At 44.7% G+C, this 12,260-nt stretch overlaps 1 protein-coding gene across 4 annotated transcripts in view; it reads left to right on the top strand.

Moving 5' to 3' along the window:
* The first annotated feature begins 911 nt into the window (after positions 1–911).
* Positions 912–12,260, top strand: part of MOSPD1 (motile sperm domain containing 1) — a 25,227-nt gene continuing 13,878 nt past the window's right edge. For all 4 annotated transcript variants that reach the window (XR_005197328.1, XM_017511995.1, XM_017511993.1 and 1 more), the window contains exon 1: positions 912–1,074. The gene's annotated coding sequence lies outside the window, so the exon portion shown is untranslated. The remainder of the gene's footprint in view (positions 1,075–12,260) is intronic.

Raw genomic sequence — 12,260 nt, 5'->3', positions numbered from 1 at the left:
AGCATCTGGCTCTGACACCCAAGCTGGAGTTAAGTGGCACAATGATATTGGGTCACTACAGTCTGGGACTGCCCAGATTCAAGCGATTCTCATGCCTCAGCCTCCGGAATAGCTGGGACTACAGGCATGCACCACCACACCTGGCTAATTTTTGTATTTTTAGTAGTGATGGTGTTTGTCATGTTGGCCAGGCTGGTCTTGAACTCGTGGCTTCAAGTGACTTGCCTGCCTCGGCTTCCCAAAGTGTTGGAATTACAGGCGTGAGCCACGAAACCCGACTAATTTTTGTATGTTTAGTAGAAATGGGGTTTCAGCATGTTGCCCAGGCTGGTCTTGAACTCCTGACCTCAAGGGATCCACCCGCCTTGGCCCACTTTATATCCATGCTAAGGTGTTATAGGTTCTGTTGAGACCGAAAGGTTTTAAGGAGAAAAGTAACGTGGGCCATGTGTACATCTTAGATCAATCCCTCTGTCTGCTGTCTGGGAGATTGTTTAGACTGAGGTAAGAGTGGAAGTAGAGTCCAAATAGGAGGCTACTGAAGGAGTCCAAGCAAAAAGTCATGGGGCCTAAAGAGGTTCTGAGGATGGGGTGGAGGCAAAGGCTTGATCAATAAGACATGTCTCAGAACTTTAATGGAAACCACCAGCCTTGAGTAGTCACTGGATGCCTGTGTGCAGGGCAGTGAGACAGGACAGGAGGCAAGAGGGACTGCCTAACGAGCGCAGAGAGAGCGAGAACCCTCTGTGAGAGCCTCCAGGCTGTCTCTTCTAGGGGAGACGGCAGGGGACGGAAAGAGCAGAGGACAGAGAAGGAAGATGTTTGGAGTATCAAGGAAGAAACCCAAGAGGCCAGCTGGCAAGACCAAAGCCCTGTCCCGGGCTCCGGCCCCGCCCCCGGCTCCACCTCTTCTCCTTCCCGCCTCCCACCCCCAAACCGCGGCTCATCCTCGAGGGCGGAGAGAAGTGGCATTTGAGTCCTCCGGTATCCCAGCAGGCAGTGCAGCCTAGAGAAGCTGACAAAGGAGCGGAGGAGCAGTCGCAGCTGCTTTCCGAGGAAGCCGGTGTTGCCGAGGTGAGAGTCCCCCACCGTCCCGTCACCCACTTCCTCTGACTTCGGGAAAACGTGGAAGTTACGTGGCTGAGAGCCCCCCGCCCAAGAATGACCCATCCCCACAGCCGGAGCTTGGCTCTGTAATTGACAGCGGGGCTCCGTGGCGCCGGGATGCGGGTGGGCGGCAGGGAGGAGGCGGCGGGGGTTTTTTCCTGTCCCGTGTGTGCCTGGCAGTGGACCCTCCGCCCGCAGCGCCCGGCCCCGGGGTCTGGTCAGCTACTGTGTGGCTCGCTCCTGCCTGGGCAAAGGCAGGCTCGGGAGCCTCTCGGTGCCTGCCCAGCGGAGTTTGGTTGCCCCGGGGATGCGGCTCTAGGGACAACTCTTTGGTGGACGCAGAGAGGAGGGCTGGGGGAGAGAGGTTGACTCTCTGTTTGGGGTGACACGGTCCTCGCCCTTCCTCCAGCTCAGCCGGTCGCCCCAGCGAGCAACTGGATGGAAATCGGCTGGGCTGGAGCGAAGCGTCCCGGGATATCCTCGGCTTTGCTCTCTTTGGCTGGAGGGAGATGAAAGTGGGGTGGAGAGGCGGGGCGGGAGAGCGAACGCCTTCTTGGAATAATGGGGTAGGGTGTAGGGGGTGCGTGGCCTATATCCTTCCCCTTCCCTGGACCTCTGCACGGATCCTGATGGTTGCACCAGCTGCTCTGCTGTAAACAGGCTCACATGATCGGTTTCACATGGAGCGGCCGGTGTGGGGACGAGGGCTGGGAAGGCTGGGCCCCAATCAGGTGGAGCTGAAGTCCTAGGACAGACCATTTTTTACTCCCTCTCCAGCCCTCCAGCCGTTAATCAGTTCTCCGCAGTTTCCCCCTTTGAAGGAAAGTAATTAACATCTGCCCTCTCCGGCTGAAGTAGCAGTTCTGCCCCAGTAGAATGGGAGAGATCTCCCGTCGGGGAACCAGAGGACAAATACTAAGTGAAAATTTACCTTTGAGGGAAATAAGAAGAGGACGCAAACGTGAAAAATTGGGTCCTTTGGATCTTGCCTAAAAGCAGCCCTGTACTTTCGGAGTGCATTGCGTTCTTAATGTGAATTCCAGACAGAAAGGGGAAAGTCTACTTTTTCACGCAAGGCACACATGGGATTTAATAACGTTCTCGGTGAAGATCTTATCCACGCTTCCTCTAAGTACTGGAAAATCTCTGCCTAGAAAATACGATATACAGGATATTAAATATGGAGTGGATGCCAACTTTTAGATTACAGTTATAATTGGTAGTGAGAAGTTTGGAAAACAGGAAATGGGGCCAAATGTGTCTTTCAAGTTGTTCACATCTACATACCCAATCAGGATGCGAGACTAAACTAGTTTCTGAAGCATTTCTTGAACTCTTAAAACAACAGGTTTACTCAAATACTACGAAAGTTTGGAATTTTTCAACTCTGGAAGGAATAGCTGTGATAGATTCCCTATACTTGTATTAATAATATATAATTAAATGTAATGGACACATATTCAGTATAAAGTTACTCCTTTATAGGCAAAAATACAAAACAGATCAAATAGTTTGTAAAACAATGTATGCTTCTTCCATAAATTGTTCGTCCACATTTACTTCCCAAGTGTTTTATTTAATTTTTTCTTAGATTTTACATTTAACTCCATTTTCTGAAAACAGTTAAGAAATTATCAGAAAAGCTATTCCATTCCCTAATAGGCCAATAAAGTAACTTATTACTATTCTTTTTCAGTTTTTAAAGAAGTTTAAAATGGAATATAGAGACATTTCACATGTCTACAAAAAACATCTTTTTTTGGAGACAGGGTCTTGCTTTGTGGCCCAGGCCTGGAGTACAGTGGGGCAATGTGAGCTCACTGCAACATTTGCCTCCCGGGCTCAAGCGATCTCCCACCTCAGCCTCTTTAGTAGTTGGGGCTACCGACATACCACCACAACTCTCAGTTGACTTCTGTATTATTACTACTTTTTTGAAACAGAGTCTCGCTCTGTCACCCAAGCTGGAGTTCAGTGGCATAATCTTGGCTCACTGCAGCCTCCATCTCCCAGGTTCAAGCGATTCTCCTGCCTCAGCCTCCCAATTAGCTGGGATCACAGGCATGCACCACCACGACCAGCTTATTTTTATGTTTAGTGGAGACTGGGTTTCACCATGTTGGCCAGGCTGGTCTTGAACACCTGACCTCAAGTGATCTGCCCACCTCGGCCTTCCAAAGTGCTATGTTTATAGGCATGAGCCACCATGCCTGGCCAACTTTTGTAATTTTTTTTTTTTTTTTTAAGACAGTGTTTCACCATGTTGGCCAGGCTGGTCTTGAACTCCTGACCTCAGGTGATCTTCCCGCCTCAGCCTCCCAAAGTGCTGAGATTACAGGCGTGAGCCACCGCACCCGGCCACAACTTTTGTAATTTTTGTAGAGATGGGGTTTCACCATGTTTGCCCAGGCTGGTCTCAAACTCCTGGTCTTAAGCTGTCTGCTACCTTGGCTTCCCAAAGTAATCCCAAAGCTGGGATTACAGGCATGAGCCACCATGCTTGGCCTTCTACCTCCACCTCCTGGGTTCAAGCAGTTCTCCTGCCCAGTCTCCCAAGTACCTAGGATTACAAGCGCCCACCACCACACCCAGCTAATTTTTGTATTTTTAGTAGAGATGGGGTTTCATCATGTTGGCCAGGCTTGTGGCTTCTCTTGAACTCCTGACCTCAGGTGATCCACCTGCTTCGGCCTCCCAAAGTGCGGGGATTACAGGCATGAGCTACTACAACCCGGCCAAAAATAATTTCTTTTGTTTTAATTAGCTGGGCATACTGGCTTGGCACCTGTGATCTCAGCTACTCAAGAGGCTGAGGTGGGAAGATCACTTGAACCTGGGAGGTTGAAGCTGCATTAAGCTGAGGCCATGCCACTGCACTCCAGCCAGGCGTGGTGGCTCACGCCTGTAATCTCAGCATTTTGGTAGGCCAGGGCAGGTGGATCACCTGAGGGAGTTCGAGACCAGACTGGCCAACATGGAGAAACCCCATTCCTACTAAAAATACAAAATTAGCCGGGCATGGTGGCTCATGCATGTAATCCCAGCTACTCAGGAGGCTGAGGCAGGAGAATCACTTGAACCTGGGAGGTGGAGGTTGCAGTAAGCCCAGACATGTCATTGCACTCCAGCTTGTGCAACAAGATTGAAACTCCGTCTCAAAAAAAGAAAAAGAAATAGGAATTGCACCCTGCAGAGTTCTCATCATGTATATTAACCATATAGGTTGACCTATACCTCTCTTCATCAGGAAATCGAAGATGTCCTCAGCTAAATCCTGCCTCCAAAATTAGAAATAACAGCTTCAGTTGACTTTCTTGACCTTTAGGGCAGAGAACAAAGTCTGATTCTTTTACTCATTCCAGCTTCTTCCTGAATTAGACAGACTATGTTATTAGTGATGAAGTTAGAATTCTTTTTAAAAAAGGAAGGCTGTAGCAGTGTCTTACTTGAGCAGTACCTTGGTTACATCACCAGAACCAATGTCTGGTTTTCAGCTTTTCCAGGTTCAACATTTCATTGGCACATCCAGAAATCGTCAGTCTCACTGATCGATTCACACCAAGCTAACTCAAAAGATTCCTGTGAGCATGAATGACAATTTACTAACTCTCAGTGAGAAGGAGAACTGTCAAACAGACCAGAAGACTCATGTGCAAGCCAAGGCAAGCTTTGCTCTCGACTATATAGAAACACAAACAACTTGCTCTTGAACTCCCCTTTTTCCAGGTTCTATGAGGACCACTTTTTTCAAGCCTAGCAGTTAATATATTCCACACTATTACAGGTTTCTTTTATATAAAAACCATTTCAGTCACACCTTTGTGTGGATATATCCTAGTCACTTGGTTGAATTGGGTCACATGTAAAACATCTCTAAAAATCTGTTTCTTCACCATTTTCTGAACCCTTGGCCTAGGCCCTCATCATTTCTTCATGCCACATTCATTCGACAGTTTATTTTTATTTTTTTATTTTTGAGACGGAGTTTTGCTCTTGTTGCCCAGGCTGGAGTGTAAGTAATGGTGTGATCTCGGCTCACTGCAACCTCTCCCTCCCTGGTTCAAGCAATTCTCCTGTCTTGGCCTCCCAAGTAGCTGGGATTACAGGTACATGCCACCATGCTTGGCTAATTTTTGTATTTTTTGCAGAGACGGGGTTTCATCATATTGGTTGGGCTGGCCTCAAACTCCTGACCAAGTGATCTGCCCGTCTCGGCCTCCCAAAGTGCTGGGATTACAGCCGTGAGCCATCAAACCCGGCCAATTTTTTATTTTTTATGGTAACTACTCAGGAGTCAGGTGTTGTGGTTGAATGGTCAACGGCAACCCTTTCCTACTTCAAATCTTATTAGATCAGTTCCCTGCTTAAAGTCCTTAAGGCCAAGCACAATTGTGGTTATGCTTGTAACCCCAGTGCTTTGGGAGGCCAAGGGGGGCAGATCACTTGGTCAGGAGTTCGAGACCAGCCTGGGCAACATAGTGAGACCTTGTCCCTATATTTAAAAGAGAAGATCCTTAGGTGGTTTCCCACTGCCCACAGCAGTGGTTCTCAAAGTTTAGTGTGGATCAGAATCACCTAGAAGACTTGTTAAAACAGATGGCTGGGCCCCAATCCCAGAATTTCTTGATTCAGTAGGCCTAGGGTGAGAACTAAGAATTTGTGTTTCTAACAAGCCAGAACCACTGGCATACGGAATCAAGTCTAAACCCCCAAACGTTCACAAAATCTTTCACAATCTGCCTCTAACTTACCTTTCTAGCTGAATTTCTTGCCACTCCTCCCATATATGCTAGTTGTAACCGTATGCCAAAGCTCATTTTAAACATCCCTTTTGTGCTGCTACACACATTCTTCCTGGAATTCACCTTGCCCTCCACTTCTACTGCAGACTAGCCTTAAGGCAGATGATCATTTTCTTTATGCTCCCAGAGCACTTTGTATCTATCAACAGTTTAACACTTCTCATCATATCCTAGTTACTGCTGTATATCTGTTTTTCCTGCTACTCCCAGTTTTTGGAGGGCTGACAAAATATTTTCATCTTGTCCCCATATTCCCTAGCACAGTGCCTCATATATATGTGCTGAGGAAATGTTTGTTGAATCTGTGATTCTTTTTTTTTTTTTTTTTGGAGACATTGTCTCACTCTGTTGCCCAAGCTGGAGTGCAGTGATGCAATCTTGGCTCACTGCAACCTCTGCCTCCTGGGCTCAAGGTTCCCCTGCCTCAGCCTCCCAAGTAGCTGGGATTATAGGTGCCCACCACCATGCCTGGCTCATTTTTGTATTTTTAGTAGAGACCGGGTATTAACATGTTGGCCAGGTTGGTCTTGAACTCTTAACCTCAGGTGATCTACCTGCCTCGGCCTCCCAAAGTTCTGGGATTACAGGCGTCAGCCACGGTGCCTGGCCATGAATTTGTGATTCTAAAACTTCTCAGTGCTACATGTAGCAACATATATATATATAATCATATAATGTGGATTTTGCTTTGAGATGTGCAAATTTCGAAATAAATGAGGACATATTGAGATATTGTAAAACATGGAAATAACACATTAATTATAACCAGGTTGTAAATAATACATTTGAAAACATGAAGTGTTTTCAAGAAGACATTAGGGTATTCTTTCCTTTAATCTTGAAATGTATACTACTCAACTTTTAAATCTCGAATATGGACTAGCCAATCAGTACATATGCTTTATAGCAGTCAATCCCATTAGTTAAAATAGCAAAGCATACCAAAAAGCTAGAAAATATATAAAAACAGGGTGAGTGCAGTGGCTCACACCTGTAATCCCGGCACTTTGGGAGGCTGAGGTGGGTGGATCACGAGGTCAAGAGATCGAGACCATCCTGGCCAACATGGTGAAACCCCATTGCTACTAAAAATACAAAAATTAGCTGGGCGTGGTGGTGCGTGCTTGTAGTCCCAGCTACTCGGGAGGCTGAGGCAGAATTACCACTTGAACTGGGAGGCAGAGGTTGCAGTGAGCCAAGATTGTGCCACTGTACTCCAGCCTGGTGACAGAGCAAGACTCCATCTAAAAAATATATGCATGTAATATATAAACAAAATTGCCAAATATTAAGCAATGAGCATTAAAGTAGAAAGTAAACATTAGAATGTCACTTCTTATGACTTTAGGAAAATGCCAGCCATTAGAAATCCTAATAAACAATACTGGCAATTCAGAGGACAATTGAGTTTATGAAGTGTGAGGGAAGGAGGTTTTAATACTAGTGAGACTAAAGGAAAAGAACATATTGCTCTTAACGATTTAATATTTAGTTGGCCATTGGCACGGGATGCACAGAGTATGGAAGAAGGAGATAGCCCCTGTGCCCAGATAAAAGGGAGCTGACCTGAAGGTGGAGCTGGGAACCTTAATCAGAGTAAACAGCAAGACCCAGGGAAAGATAGCTAAGTAGCTGGTACACTGACCAAGCAAATGGGTTGCCAGTTTCTGGGTGAAGACTGTACTTCGAATCATCCTTAACTGTTTTCAAACTTTGAACCACTTATTTCACTTGCTTCTTGCAGCCTCCTCTTTCCAAAAACAGGTTGCGGGGTACAAATGAGAAAATGCTATGCAAGCGGCTTCAGTGCAACTTAACAGTCTCTAAGTTTTGTATGTATGGTGGTGAAATGGATTCCTATTTATCTCAAAGTCTTTTCCTTCCTCTGGTCAATGCAAAGTGAGGAAAATGGAGAAAATCATCATACTTTGGGGTGCTGGTCTCCCTGGATTGATGGTAGTGGCAGGCGTGTATGAAGATCTCTGTTTATGCTGCTTTTTGTCGCAAAGTAGTTTGCAAACTGGTCACAAGGTGGTGTGCACACATAAGGTTTTCTTTATAATTTCATTCAGGATTGCTTTTCTGTGCCTTTGGTACAGGGGAGGAAGACAAGACAGTTTCCCGTATCACCAGATCTCTGCCTGTGAGGTTGGAAGTATGTTGGAGCCTCAGGTTTCTAAATGTTTGCTGGCACAGTTAGGCACTGAAGAGCCAGGGGAAATCAGAGGGAAACAGAAGGAGGGGAGGGGAGAAGAGTTGAAGAGAGGCAATTGGGAGTGCTGATCCTCTCTGCTGTCCTCTTACCCCAACCCATGGTGAGCAGCCACCTAAGACTTCCTGCTCCTCTAATTAGGATCCCTTGCTTGTCTTGTATGGACAAAGTGTGTTCAGCTGTGATGGGCGAGGGCGCGGTGCAGGGGGTGGGGGGGTGTTCCCCAGTGGAGAAGACAGTTATTAGTAGACATCTGTAGTATAACTGATAAGCTCTTAGCTATCTGCTAAGTGCCCAGCACTGACTTTGGGCCTATGAGGGGTGCAAAAAACAAAAGCATCCCACAAAAAGCAAGATGATCTTATGCCTAACATCTGATTGAGGAGTCAAAATCAATGCACACAAAACAAATGTCAAAATATTCCATTTTGGCTGGGTGCAGTGGCTCATGCCTGTAATCTCAGCACTTTTGGAGGCTGAGGTGGGAGGATGGCTTCCTTTTGGGAGTTCAAGACCAGCCTGGACAACATAGGGAGACCCTGTCTCTACGATAAAATTTTTTAAAAATTAGCCAGGAGTGGTGGTACATATCTGTGGTCCCAGCTACTTGGGAGACTGAGGTGGAAGAATCACTTGAGCCCAGGAGTTTGAGGCTGCAGTTAGCTGAGATTGTGCCACTGTACTCTAGTCTGAGTGACAGAGAAAGATCATGTCTCAAAAAGGAATTCAATTCATACAGTAAGTACATTAAAAGTATCATAAAATTGGTGAGATCCATGGAGATGGAGATCACCGTAGTAGAGGAATGCCACAGGGAGGGGGAATTGTTTTTCTTTTTTTGAGTCTTGCTCTGTTACCCAGGCTGGAGTGCGGTGACGCCATCTCAGGTCACTGCAACCTCTGCCTCCCTGGTTCAAGTGGTTCTCCCGCCTCAGCCTCCCGAGTAGCTGAGATTACATGTGTGCACCTCCACAGCCAGCTAATTTTTTTTTTTTTTTTTGCATTTTTAGTAGAGACAGGGTTTTGCTATGTTGGCCAGGCTGGCCTCGAACTCCTGGCCGCAAGCGATCTGCCTGCCTCGGCCTCTCAAAGTGCTGGGATTACAGGCTTGAGCCACTGCGCCCGGCCAGGGAGGGGAAATTTGAATTAGGTTTTGAAAAATGAGTAAAATTTTGCTGTCCAGAGAGGAAGAATGGGGCAAACCTTAGTTATTAATGCCCTGATGAATAGTTCCCGACAACTATAGCTGTTTCATAATCAGGAAAAGAGTGTGTGCAATTAAGTAAGTGAAATTGTCTCTTGATTTTTCTTTATATATATGTATATATGAAAAAAAATCCTGTATGCAATTAAGTAAATGAAATTGTCTCTTGATTTTTCTTTATAAAACTGAAAAGGAAACACAAAACAATGCAGAATTGATTGTGATGTGAATTTTGGATCATCCTTTGCACGAACTCTGATCTTCTTGATAAGCAGGGACAGTGGCTACAGATTAGGGCATGTGTGGTAGTCAGCATCAGGGAGGCAGGACTTTTTTTTCATATATATATATTCATCAGGGCATTAATAACTAAGGTTTGCCCCATTCTTCCTCTCTGGACAGCAAAATTTTACTCATTTTTCAAAACCTAATTCAAATTTCCCCTCCCTGGTTGGGCGCAGTGGCTCACGCCTGTAATCCCAGCACTTTGGGAGGCCAAGGCAGGCAGATCTCTTGAGGCCAGGAGTTCGAGACCAGCCTGGCCAACATGGCAAAACCCCGTCTCTACTAAAAATACGAACTTTTTTTGAGACGGAGTCTCACTCTGTCACCCAGGCTGGAGTTAAGTGGTGTGAGCTCAGCTCAATGCAACCTCTACTTCCCAGATTCAAGCAATTCTCCTGCCTCAGCCTCCTGAGTAGCTGGGATTACAGGCGTGCACTACCACGCCCAGCTAATTTTTGTATTTTAGATAGACAGGGTTTCACCATCCCAAAGTGCTGGGATTACAGGCATGAGCAGCACGCCCAGCTGAGGCAGGACTTTGAAATTGAGACACAGAAGGCTTTGAAATTAAAAGTAAAAGGAATTTCTACTATGCCATTATTCGAAGATAGTAAAAGTAAAATTTCTACTTTGACTTCTGTTGACTAACTTCTGCTTAAAGTTAGAACCAAGAGTTTAGCACTTGTCTGTGTGGTGAATTTTGACTTCCCAGTCAGATTTATGAACAATTTCATACTCTTTTAAAACAAATACTTTCACATTAGAGTTAAACATGTTAAGTTTGCAAGTTATCTTAAATCTTTGTTTTTCTCATTGAGTTTCTGTTGCATGTAAATTATTTTAGAAAATGAAAATTTTTCTATTTAGCCAATAGTTTAAGGTTTTCAGTGTTTTTAGAGGATTATAAATTAGAAAATACACTTAACAAAGATTTTTCTTCCCCTCGCCCCTCCACCAACAGAGATTTTTCACACGTTGTTTCTAAATTCCCTCTTGTGTTTCAAAACAGGCACCTTTTTCAAAATAGGCCCTACCTAGTAGAGTTGTTACTTAATTTGATTTCTTAAAAAATAAGTATTCAAAGACTGTCAGAATTCAAAAGATACAAAAGGGTATCCAGAGAAGAATTCTTCCCACCCCATCTCTAGCGGCTTAGTTTTTCTCTCCATGGACAAATGTGGATATCCTTCCAAAGAATTTCACCCATATCCAAGAGAATAGGTTTACATATTCTTTTATCTCCCTTTTTATACAAATGGCAGCATTTGTTACACACTGCACTGCTCCTTGCATTTCTCACTTAACACTACATCTTGAAGATCAGTCCATCTCCAACTACACAGAGTCTCCTCTTGATATCTGGTATCTCAATGAATGGATTGACTATACTTTATTTAATTGAGTCTCACTCTGTCGCCCAGGCTGGAGTGCAGTGGCATAATCTCAGCTCACTGCAACCTCCCTCCATCTACCAGGTTCAAGAGATTCTACTGCCTCAGCCTCCCGAGTAGCTGGGATTACAGGCACACACCACCACTCCTGGCTGATTTGTGTATTTTTAGTAGGGATGGGGTTTCGCCATGTTGGCCAAGCTGGTCTTAAACTCTTGACCTCAGGTGATCTGCCCACCTCGGCCTCCCAAAGCTCTAGGACTATAGGTGTGAGCCACCGCGCCTGGCTTGTTTCCAATCTTTTACTATTAACAACAAAAAAACTAGCTCTTACTGAGTGCCAAGGTCTTTTCCATGTTGTTTCACATAAATTATTTTATTTAACCCTCAGCATTGCAGAGAAAAAAACCTTTCACCTACATGACTTCACACAAGGGGAATATATAAGCCAGATAAATCCCTAGACATAGAATCTCTGGATCTGAGGATGTGTGCATTTAATTTGGCAGATACAGTGGTTATGCCAATTCACCTCCTCACAAGCAGTGTAAGCACATGCTTGATTGCTCCCATGATGTGCTATCACAGTTTGAGTTTTACTAACGGGACAGGTAAAAAATTGTGTCGTAGTATGGCTTTAGTTTGCATTTACTTTATTGTGAGTGAGGTTAAACATCCTTTTGTAAGTTCAAGGAGAATTTTTATGTCCCTTTTTGATGAAATATTATAGTTTGCTCATTTTTTTGTTGTAGTTAAAAATTCTTATTTCTCTTTATACCTTTTATATCTGGAAATTTGTTGTAGTTTTAATTGAAAAGCAATAATTGAATATACTTTTATATCGAGTTGTCTTTTTCTCAGTAGTTCATAGGCCCTCCATATAGTAGGGAAGTTATTGCCCATGATATGGATTGCAAATGTTCTTTTGGGCTTTGCTCACAAAGTTTTTTTGCCATGCAGAATTTAAAAAGTTATACAGATGAATTTATCATTTTTTGTTTGTTTCTATCTTCAGGAACAGGTTTTTTTGTTTGTTTTTTTCCCAAGATGGGGTCTTGTACTGTCACCCAGGCTGGAGTACGTTGGCACAATCTCGGCTCACTGGGAACCTTTGCCTCCTGGGTTCAAGCAATTCTTCTGTTTCAGCCTCCTGAGTAGCTGGGATTCTAGGCACACACTACCATGCCTGGCTAATTTTTGTATTTTTAGTAGAGACGAGGTTTCACCATGTTGGCCAGGATGGTCTCTAACTCTTAACC

This window comes from Cebus imitator, unplaced genomic scaffold, assembly GCF_001604975.1.
Source record: "Cebus imitator isolate Cc_AM_T3 unplaced genomic scaffold, Cebus_imitator-1.0 Scaffold458, whole genome shotgun sequence".
Taxonomy (NCBI): domain Eukaryota; kingdom Metazoa; phylum Chordata; class Mammalia; order Primates; family Cebidae; genus Cebus; species Cebus imitator.
Note: the sequence above shows the minus strand (reverse complement) of the source record. Positions and strands in the feature narration are given on the sequence as shown.